The sequence below is a fragment of the Budorcas taxicolor genome, chromosome 1, assembly GCF_023091745.1.
Source record: "Budorcas taxicolor isolate Tak-1 chromosome 1, Takin1.1, whole genome shotgun sequence".
NCBI lineage: Eukaryota > Metazoa > Chordata > Mammalia > Artiodactyla > Bovidae > Budorcas > Budorcas taxicolor.
Genome location: NC_068910.1, coordinates 77,973,697 through 77,985,941, shown reverse-complemented (window position 1 = coordinate 77,985,941; position 12,245 = coordinate 77,973,697). Strand labels below are relative to the sequence as shown.

Sequence of the window (12,245 nt, the reverse complement as noted above, 5' to 3'; positions counted from 1 at the left end):
TCCTTCCGCTAACAGAGATAAACACATTAACCTCAGAGCACTAAATTTTGCCATTTGCAAAATGAGGGGAATAGAAAAGTGAAAGTCACCCAGTTGTGTCTGACTCTTTGCAACCCCATGGACTGTACAGTCCATGGAATTCTCCATGCCAGAATCCTGGAGAGTGTAGCTGTTCCCTTCTCCAGGGGATCTTCCCAATCCAGGGAACTGTTACATAATTTAGAATACTACTTTTAGCACCAACATATGCTATTCTAAAGTTAGTAATTAATAAGGTAGATCATACATCTTCTCTTTTATAAATTAAAGAAAGTATATAATTTCAAAATATATTTGAAAAGTTATATAAAATTGTGTATGAGTGTGTGCTCAGTCATGTCTGACTGCACCTTCCAGGCTCCGTTGTCCGTAGAATTTTCCAGCCAAGAATACTCGGGTGGGTTGCCGTTCCCTCCTCCAGGGGATCTTCCAGACCTAGGGATCAAACCAACATCTTCTGAGTCTCCTGCATTGGCAAGTAGATTCTTTGAATTTTACAAGCATACAGAATTTTGTTAACTCCATCAACACAGAATATAGTAAATCATGTAGGTATAAATTTTGACATTAAAAAGTTTAAAATGAAAAGACAAGTAAATAGCTTCTTGATTTCCTGGATGTTATTTTAACACTGTCATATGTGCAGCTATAACTAAAATAGCTTTACATCAAAGACACGATTTTTTATGAAAAGTTTAAAATTTATATAAAATATATTTACATTTTAATAAAATTCAAAAATGTTTTAAAAATTAATTTTAAAAAGTATACTCAATATGAAATTTTAGTTGGAAAAACAGATATCTCATTTAGAAAATGTATTTGAAGGTATATATTTGTTAAACAAAATTTTATATCTCACATGTTGGATGATAAACTTTTGAATACAAGACCACTTTATCAAACATTTTCTGATTGGACTTTTTTCTTTTTTTTTTTTAGTCTTTTCCTTTTCTGGGAGATACTTTATAGATGTCACACATGTTTAAAAGTTACACCCTTAAATAATTATATTGCAGTCAGAACCAGCAAAAAGCTGGCAGGAAACATGGACAGATGTATCTGGAAGGACAGGAGATGGACAGGTACTGTCCAGCTGTAGATAAGATCAGAGTGTAGCTAAGGTTAATGTTGGCGGGGGAGGGACTGGGGAATAGTATTTCAGCAATGTGGGAGTACAACTCCAGGAACCTGGCCTAGGGGGCCGGCAAGGGCTCACATGTTGTGGGTCCTCCTTGTGAGTTGCGGCTCCTTGCCCACCAGCTTGGACTTGAGGTTCTTCCTGTAGACCATGATGTCTCTAGGCCACCTGATGATTCTCTATTTCTCACAGAACTGTAATTCTTGTGCAACTTGCTGAAGAAGTTTGAAACCATGACTGATTAGCAACACACAACCCTCAAAATCACTGATGCCATCTTCTAGGGCATTGATGGTATCAATATCCGGGTACATCCAAGAAGAGCATGTAGGGGTTCTGCCAGACCATACACCCTCAAGACTTCTGCCCATCAGATAGGTTCTGGACTGGGATGACCTGCTGTTTCCCAAGGAGACCAGTTGCACAATCATCTTCTTCATTTCTTCCTTCACCTTGCTCTCTGGATAGCATTCATCATGCACTCCAAAGGAAAAAGATCTAAGTCCGCTTGCTCTTATAAATGCTGATGGTAATGTATTCTTTTGATGTTGAGAGTGTTTTCAGGTCATTCTGTCTGCAATTATTAGCTCTCCAGTGATCAGTTTCAGAAGAGCTGACGTCTCTGTTCCATTGGGCCCCACCAAAGTCATTCATGTGTCGTAACTGACACATAATTTTAGATTGTTGTAGATGCAAGTCCTGTCTTTTGTTTATTTGAAGTGACACTTTGCACAATGATAATGGGTGGAGGGATCATTCCACATGGTGAGAAATAAAATGACAGTGTCTTGTCACTCACAGCTCTCTCTGTCAGTCCTGATGTCATCATTTTCTGTAGTGTCTTCTCCTTGGTGTGGGTCTGCTAAATCAGCTTGGCATTACCATGACTGAACCAAACAGTATAGTTCTTCATGTATGCAATTTGATCCTGCTCCCTGTGAAACCTCTTCATCTGATTCTCTTTCACCTCCGGTCATGTCCTCACATACTGACCACAATTACCCGACAAGAAACTTTATTTTCTTATTTCAAGTGTTAATGTTGTTGATATAGACATCATTCAGAAAGTCCTTGGAATGGGAGATGAGGACCTAGATGTGCTTAAAAGTCTTTAGTTCTTAAACACACACAAGCATCAAGGTTCAGGTAGTTGGTGGGCTCATCCAGGAGCAGCATGAAGCACTGAATAATTAAGAAGGAATTTGACTACAAAGAGTTTTTTTGTTTTGTTTTGTTTTTCTCATGTGTTCATCGTTGCCAATCACCTGACCCAGTGTAGTTCAACACAATCAGAAGGAAACCTCCCAGTTACTGGCTCCTGAAAAACGTGGAAACTTTATCTAATGTTTTGAATGTTTCTTGTGTCTGCACAAAGGACTGGTTATTGTATGCATCACTTGAGTTGGACTGCTTGGGGAACTAGTGATGTAATTTGGATTAGACGTTGAAGACGAGTAACATGGGGCATTAGAGCAGCAGGGAGTATGAAGCTCTATAGGGAGGTGATGGAGGGAGCAAACAATGTTAGGTATAGTAACTCAATAGAAATGGAAGCCTGGTGCTACTGAGGGTGAGTATTTTGTTGTTCAGTGGCTAAGTCGTGATCAGCTCTTTGCAACCCCATGGACCGCAGCACACCAGGCTCCTCTATCCTTCACTATGCCACTGAGTTTGCTCAAACTCATGTCCATTGAGTCGGTGTTGCCATCCAACCATCTAATCCTTTATTGCCCAGTCCTTCTCCATCCCTCGATTTTTAGAATCATGGTCTTTTCCAATATGTCAGCTCTTTGTATCAGGTGGGCAAAGCATTGGAGCTTCAGCTTCAGCATCAGTCTTCCAATGAATATTCAGGGATGATTTCCTTTAACATTGACAAATTTGATCTCCTTGCTGTCCAATTGACTCTCAAGAGTATTGTCCAACACCACAGATCGAAAACATCAGTTCTTTGGTGCTCAACTTTGTGGCTCAACTCTCACACCCATATATGACTATTGGAAAAATCATACCTTTGACTATACAGAACTTTGTTGGCAAAGTGATGTCTCTGTTTTGAACATGCTGTCTGGGTTTGTCATGGCTTTTCTTGCAAGGAACAAGTATCTTTTAATATTGTGGCTACAGTCATGGTCACAGTGATTTTGGAACCCAAGAAAATAAAATCTGCCAATGCTTCCACTTCTTCCCCATCTATTTGCCATGAAATAATAGGCAAATTCAAGGGATTAGATCTGATAGACAGAATGCCTGAAGAACTATGGATGGAGGCTTGTGACATTGTACAAGAGAAAGGGGTCAAGACCATTACCAAAAGTCAAAATGGTTATCTAAGAAGGCCTTGAAAATATCCATGAAAAGAATAAAAGTGAAAGGAGAAAAGGAAAAGGGAAGAAAATGGAAAGGAGAAAGGGAAAGATATACCCATTTAAATGCAGAGTTCCAAAGAATAGCAAGGAGAAATAAGGAAGCCTTCCTCAGTGATGAATGCAAAGAAATAGAGGAAAACAATAGAATGGGAAAGACTAGAGATCTCTTCAAAAAAATTAAAGATATCAAGGGAAATTTTCATGCAAAAATGAGCACAATAAGGGACAGAAATGGTTTGGACCTAAGAGAAGCAGAAGATATTAAGAAGAGGTAGCAAGAATACACAAAGCACTATACAAAGACAATCTTCATGATTCAGATAATCATGATGGTGTGATCACTCACCTGGAGCCAGACATCCTGGAATACAAAGTCAAGTGGGCCTTAGGAACCATCACCTTGAGCAAAGCTAGTGGAGGTAATGGAATTCCAGTTGAGTTATTTCAAATCTTAAGAGATAATGCTGTGAAAGTGCTGCACTCAATATGCCAGCAAAGTTGGAAAACTCAGCAGTGGCCACAGGACTGGAAAAGGTCAGTTTTCATTTCAATCCCAAAGAAAGGAAATGCCAAAGAATACTCTAACTACTGCACAATTGCAGCCATCTCAAGCTAACAGATTAATTCTCAAAATACTCCAAGATGTGCTTGAACAATATGTGAACTGTGAACTTCCAGATGTTCAAGATGAATTTAGGAAAGGCAGAGGAACAAGATATCAGATTACCAACATCTGTCAGGTCATCATAAAAGCAAGAAATTTCCAGAAAAAACATCTACTTCTGCTTTGTTGACTTTGCTAAAGCCTTTGGCTGTGTGGATCACAACAAACTGTGGAAAATTCTGAAAGAGATGGGAATACCAGACCACCTGATCTGCCTCCTGAGAAAATCTGTATGCAGGTCAGGAAGCAATGGTTAGAAGTGGACATGGAACAACAGACTGGTTCCAGATTAGGAAAGGGGCATGTCAAGGCTGTATATTGTCACCTTGCTTATTTAACTCATATGCAGAGTACAACATGAGAAATGCTGAACTGGATGAAATCAGCTGGAATCAAGATTGCTGGGAGAAATATCACTAACTTCAGATATGCGGACGACACCACCCTTATGGTAGAAAGTGAAAAAGAACTCCAAAATCACTGCAGGTGTTGGCTGCTCCATTAAATTAAAAGATGCTTGCTCCTTGAAAGAAAAGTTATGGCCAAACTAGACAGCATATTATAAAGCAGAGACATTACTTTGACAAAAAAACGTTCGTCTAGTCAAAGTATGGTTTTTCCAATAGTCACATATGGATGTGAGAGTTGGATGATAAAGAAAGCTGAGCACCAAAGTATTGGTGCTTTTGAACTGTGGTGTTGGAGAAGACTCTTGAGAGTTCCCTGGACAGCAAGGAGATCCAACCAGTCCATCCTAAAGGAAATCAGTCCTGAATATTCATTGGAAGGACTGATGCTGAAGCTGGAACATTAAGGGAAGAACTTACTCATTTGAAAAGACCCTGATGATGGGAAAGACTGAAGGGAGGAGAAGAAGGGGATGACAGAGGATGAGATGGTTGGATGGACACGAGTTTGAGTAAGCTCTGGGAGTTGGTGAAGGACAGGGAGGCCTGGCAGTGCTGCAGTCCATGGGGACACAAAGAGTTGGACACTACTGAGGGACTGAACTGAACGGAACTGAAATGAACAGGGAAATTAAGGTAGTTAAAAGTAGCTGTATATGCTAGAATAAAAAGAGATGTCCACGCTCAGGGAAGACACATGACTAGAAAAGTTTTGAGAAATAATTGAAACTCTAGCTGGGCTGATTGGTGAAGAGACTCACCCTGCAAAAAGATGGTTCCTAAACACTAGGAGAAGAGCCTCTTTTTTATTATTATTAATATCATAAATCATATGTGTACAAACAGGGGAAAATGAAACAACTAAAAAAGCAAAGTAAATCTCCACAGACTGATCTATAGAACATGTATTTCTAAATTACTGAACAAAGAAACTAAAACTTCTGCCTAAATAATGTTCAGTGAGGGCACAGATTTATGTTTTTAGGCAACTAAACAAAATCAGGAAAATATTGCATAAACCAAATGATAATATCAATAAATTTAAATTATCAACATATAAAAAGAACCAAATAGAAATTTTGATGTTGAAAGATACAATAAGTGAGTTGAAAAAAATCAAAAGTTGCTCAAAGATAGACTTGACTAGGCATAAATTATTAGCAAACTTCAAGACAAATTATTTGAAATTATCAACTCAGTTCAGTTCAGTTGCTCGGTCGTGTCTGATTCTTTGTGACCCATGAACTGCAGCATGCCAGGCCTCCTTGTCCATCACCAACTGCTGGAGTCTACCCAAACCCATGCACATTGAATCAGTGATGCCATCCAACTATCTCATCCTCTGTCATCCCCTTCTCCTCCTGCCCTCAATCTTTCCCAGTATCAGGATCTTTTCAAATGAATCAGCTCTTCGCATCAGGTGGCCAAAGTATTGGTTCAGCTTCAACATCAGTCCATGCATGACTACTGGAAAAGCCATGGCCTTGACTAGATGGACCATTGTTGATGAAGTAATGTCTCTGCTTTTTAATATGCTGTCTAGGTTGGTCATAACTTTTCTTCCAATGAGCAAGTGTCTTCTAATTTCATGGCTGCAATCACCATCTGCAGTGATTTTGGAGCCTTCCAAAATAAAGTCAGCCACTGTTCCCACTGTTTCCCCATATATTTGCTGTTAAGTGATGGGACCAGATGCCATGATCTTCATTTTCTGAATGTTGACCTTTAAGCCAACTTTTTCACTCTCCTCTTTCACTTTCATCAAGAGGCTCTTTAGTTCTTCTTTGTGTTTTATGATAAGGATGGTGTCATCAGTATATCCAAGGTTATTGATATTTCTCCCGGCAATCTTGATTCCAGCTTGTGCTTTCTCCAGCCCAGCATTTCTCATGATGTACGCTGCAAATAAGTAAAATAAGCAGGGTGACAATATACAGCCTTGATGTACTCCTTTTCCTATTTGGAACCAGTCTGTTATTCCATGTCCAGTTCTAACTGTTGGTTCCTGACCTGCATATAGGTTTCTCAAGAGGCAGGTCAGGTGGTCTGGTATTCCCATCTGTTTCAGAATTTTCCACAGTTTATTGTGATCCACACAGTCAAAGGCTTTGGCATAGTCAATAAAGCAGAAATACATGTTTTTCTGGAACTATATTGCTTTTTCCATGATCCAGCGGATGTTGGCAATTTGATCTCTGGTGCCTCTGCCTTTGCTAAAACCAACTTGAACATCTGGAAGTTCATGGTTCATGTATTGCTTAAGCCTGGCTTGGGGAATTTTGAGCATTACTTTACTAGCATGTGAGATGAGTGCCTTTGAATGGTAGTTTGAACATTCTTTGGCATTTCCTTTCTTTTGGATTGGAATGAAAACTGACCTTTTCCAGTCCTGTAGCCACTGCTGAGTTTCCCAAACTTGCTGGCATATTGAGTGCAGCACTTTCATATTATCAACTCAAAGGAGCAAAAAAAAAAAAAAAAAAAAGAAAGAAAAAGAAAAATCGGAGAAGGAATACTCAAATAACTAAAATCAGAAATTAAAGATGAGCAATTACAGCCAATGCCATAGCAATAAAAAGTTGTAGGACATGATACTGTGAACAACTGTGTGGCAACAAAGTAGAAAAACTACATGGATATATTTCTAAAAACACACAACCTACCAAGACTCAATTATGAAGAAATAGAATATCTGAGTAGACCTGTAACTTGTTAAAGATATTGAATCAGCAATCAAAAACCATCCAACAGAGAAAAGCACAGGACCAAATGCTTTATTGGTGAATTCTATCAATTAGAGAAATGTAACGATTCTTTTCAAACTCTTCAAAAAAGTTGAAAGGAGTAAACATTTTCAGTCTTATTCTGTAAAGCCAGCATTACCATCACACCAAAGCCAGACAAGGATATCATACAAAAATAAAACTACAAGTCAATATCCCTAATTAATATTAATATAAAACCTCAATAAAATATTGGCAGACTGAATTCAACAGAGCATTTAAAAGATTTTTTTTTCCTAAAATGAAAGGATTTTTCAACATATGAAAATCCGTGAATGCACTGTTCCATACTAATAGGGTGAGGACAAAAATTATGTGGTCATCCTAACTGATACAGAAATACAGAAAAAAAAAAATTTTGACAAAACTCCATGTCTTTTCATGATAAAAACACTTAACAGCCAAGCATATGATGAAATTTCCTCAACATAGTAAACACTGTATATGAGGAGACAACAACTAACATCATATTCAGTAGTTAGAAATGAAAACTTTTCTTCTCAGAAAAATTGTTAGAAAACATCACTGACTCCACATGAATTTGAACATCCGAGGGATGATGGAGGACAGGAGCCTGGCATGCTGCAGACCATGGAGTCACAAAGAGTCAGACATGACTTAGCAACTAAACAACAGCAGTGACACTTTAACTTGCCTTATTCCCAACTCTCTACCCAACCCTGCAGAAGCTATAAAAATCAATAGTCCCACAACTGCAGTATAAACCAACAGTCTAGCAGCCACTGAAAGGTACAAAACAACATTAGTATGCCTCTAAAGCAAAATTCTTAGAGAATTATAATTATTTGACATCTCTGACAATTCCCCCAGAAATCCTCATTGCAAGGCTTATATGTATATGTCTTGATACAGAACTTTCTCTGTGTGAGCAATCTTTTCCTGAGGACATTTGTTAAAAATAAACAGTGTAACTATTTTTTCCCTGAAAAAGGAAAGTATGAGAATAATGTTTCATTAAATAAAGAGATGGGAATAAACAGCTGGAAATTTTATTTAAACAAACAAAAAAGAACCTCTGGACTTGGAAAATAAAACAAATGTAAAATTCATGAGAGCAGTTCAACAGGAAATTTCAGCTGGCAGAAGGAATTATTTGTGAACTTAAAGACGGGTCAGTTGATATTAGAGTTTCCCAGGTGGTGCAGTGGTAAATAATCTGCCTGCCAATGCAGGAGACCCTATAAAGAACTCAAAACTCTATGATTAAAGGAGACTGATACAGTTTTAAAATTAGAAAATATTTGAGTCTTGCTTTTATCAAAAGAAAAATGATTGAGAACTTCAGAGACATCACTATAGATTTCTCTCTGGCCCTTAAGTGTATGCCTCTAATCTCAGAGCCAGCAATCATGAATCAAATCATTCTCTCAACTGGAATAGATATGACGTTCCTAGCTATAGCATTTTTTCTTTCTCTTCTACTACATCTGATTCACCTTAGCCAGGAAAAATTCTCTATTTTTAAGGACTTATGTGATCATACTGGACCCACCTGTCTAATCTAATCTCTCCATTGAAGGCCCATAATCTTAATTATATCTGAAAAATTCTGTTTTCCACATAACATATTTAAAGATTCTAGATATTAGGACATAGACATCTTACTAGCCTTCCCAAACTATATGTAACTGTCCATACTCCTTCATGCATCACCTGTAACCCCATACTGTGAGTTCCAAGTGACTAATCAGGTAGCTGGACCTCCACCCAATCCTTTGCATGCTCTGTAGAATCAGACAGCAGCACTCTGATTGCCCCACTTGGCAGTGTTTTTGGAGTCTTATCAGGGAGTTGATCTTGTTTTCTCTGTCCATGGAGATAGCGAGTGTTATAATTCTTCTACTGAGGTAGTGTTTATGTGGGAGAAAAGCTTATGTTCTGTCTTCAATCTTGAGGAAGTTGCTGGTACTCCAATTTCCCAACCAAGGTAGTATCCATGAGGTCTGCTGCCAAGCTGTGCCTCAACTCCCACCCTGAAGCAAGGAAGCTTAAGAAGGCAGTACTGAGATGAGCTAGTGACCATTCATAGTTACACCTCATCTACCATCAGCACCTAGTGTCAAGGAGACAAGTCAAGGCAGTGAGAGTCCAAACTAATCAGAATTTTACTTTTCACACATACCTGGGGTCAGTGTGGCCCAGTAGAATAGATAAATCTCAACACCTATGAAGTAGCAATGATACTCAGTGAGGCATTGTGAGTTGGGACTCCTGGGCACTTCAGTGCCTTCCATGATAGAGTAGCAAAGCCCAGTGGCAAGCCCACCATCCACCTGCAATGAAGGAGACAGATTAAGGTGTTGCACAGTAGGACTTGATTGCACTTGCTTCTCTGGCCCTCTATGTCAGCAGAAAACATGAGGTACTAAGCTAGAACTCTACCATGCACATTAAGGTAGTATCTGTCAATCGTTCAATTCCCCTTTCTCTTAACTCTGTGAGGCCAGTGGAGAGGTAATCACACTCTCCAAGTTGGAGACAAGAAGATGGTGTGGGTCAGTGACCCACATTTCTCCGGATGGTGTTGGTGGAGCCCAGTGGGAAGTTAAACATAAACACCTGAGCAGCTATAGTGGTATGCCTCAACAGGGGTACAACCAGCTTTAAAATTAGATTCCACAATTTTTAAAATGTAATTTATGTTTCTAGGATTCAAATAAAAAATAACTCTTCATACCAAGAATGAGTGAGAAAAATATCATAAACAGAAACCAACAGGGAGATGAATTTGATGTTGAAATTATTTATCAAATCTTTTAAAACAATCATTATAAAAAAATTCCAACATGCAATTCAAAATTCTCTTCAAACAAATGAAAAAAAAAAAAAACTCAGTAAAGAAATATATGTCAAAAGTGCCAAATAGAAATTATAAAATTGAAGAGTACAAGAAAAACAAAGTTGCTTGATCAAGTTAATAGGAGGGTTGAGATGACAAAGGGTAGAAGTAAAAAATTTGATGACAGTCCAATAGAATTTACCTAATCTGAACAATCTCCATGAACAGAGGAGACTGGTGGGCTACAGTCTATGAGGTCACAAAGAGTTAGACATGACTGAGCAACTAAGCACAATCTGAAATATAGAGAAAAAGCTGACTGAAATAACAGTTTGAGGAAACAGTTGGACAAAAGTGGATAGCTCATTTTTTATTTCATGGAAACTGAGAGGAAGAGGAGAAAGGAGAATTTAAAAAATATAAAAGACATAATGACAGAAAACTCTCCAAATTTTATGAAAGCTATAAAACTATAGGATCAAGATACTGAGCAAAATAGGAGACCTAAAGAAATCCACACCAAAATACATCATAATTAGAATTCTGAAAATTAAGTAAAAAACTATGGAAAGAACTTAGTGTCACATGACACATTACCTAAAAGGGAACAACCATATTGAATAACAATGGATTTCTAATCTGAAAACATGGAAGTCTGAAGAAAATGACACAGCATTTTTTAAGCGTTAGAAGAAAAGAATCGCCAATTGCAAATTCTATATCTAGCTAAAATATCTTCAGGAATCAAAAGAATATAAAGACATTCTCAGACAAAGGAAAACCAAGAGAACATGCTGCTAGTAAACATAATCTTAAATAGTTAAAGGAAGATCTCAAAATGATATATAGGAAAGGACTTGAAACTTCAGAAAGAATTAAAAGGGACTTCTGGTCTGGACAATATGGTATAGGCCAGTTTCTTCTACTTCTCTCTCACTCGTTAAACTATATAACACTCTTAAATAATGTGGGAGACAACCAAAGAAGGATGCTGACAAGTGGTAAGAGGAAGGAAGACTGATGTGAGAATATACTACTGGAGGAGAATCAAAGTGGGAGGGTATCTGAAGTTCCATATACCCTCAATTTCGGCATTCTTGTCTCAGATTAGCACCGGAAGACACCCAGGTAGGTGTCAGGATTTTCTCTGCCAAGATTCAGCAAGCCTGGATTCACTGGTAAGGGCAATCAATTACAAACTCTGATAACAAAAGCCAAGAGAGGAGCACTTTTTTCTCTTTGGGGTCAGAACCCTCCATTTCTGTACTAAAATGCTGAAGTAACTGGAGAAGGAAACATGCAGTGGGGATTCTAACCTACTAATAATAAATGCTTATCCCAAGAAGTGCTCCCCCTCCACCTCAAATAGGTGAATAAGCAACAACCAGGAAAACCTCTTCATCTCCAAATCTTGAGACTATAGAAATATATACATTAAAATATGTAAGAAATACCTAAAGTAGTGCCAAGAGGGAACTTAGTAGCACTTAAAGACTTACATTAGAAAAGAAGGAGAAAGATCTCAATGACAACCCAATTTTCTACCTCAAAAATCTAGAATAAGAAGAGCAGAAGAAACTGAAAGTAAGTTCAGATAAGTCATTAATACACATCGGAGCAGAAATCAATGAAACTGAAAATGGGAAAACAATAGAGAGAATAATTGACAGAAATGCAACAGAGAAATGCAGCAGAAGTATGTTTGGAATGGTTACCAATAGTATCTGCCCCATCATCGATAGCCTGTGATCCCATTACCACCAAAAATGATGCCTTCTTTGTGACTGCAACTTGTTATGGTCAGATAAAACAGTGCTGTACACATTTCAGTGGAGGAATATGAGTAACTGAACTATAGTCCCCTGTAGGCAAAATAATGGAAATAGAAGAAAAGGAACTTATGGTGAATAAAGGTACAAAGTAGTGCTCCAAGAGTTTTTATTATCTACACTTACTAGAAGAATTAAATGAAGAACAACAGAAATTCTTAACACATTGATCTGTAGAGGCTTACTGTCTATACATTTAAGCTGTCATGAATA

General features: G+C 38.0%; 1 pseudogene; it reads right to left on the bottom strand.

Moving 5' to 3' along the window:
- Positions 1 to 1,254: 1,254 nt before the first annotated feature.
- Positions 1,255 to 11,936, bottom strand: LOC128052155 (ATP-binding cassette sub-family F member 2-like; annotated as a pseudogene).
- Between the last annotated feature and the right edge of the window lie 309 nt (positions 11,937 to 12,245).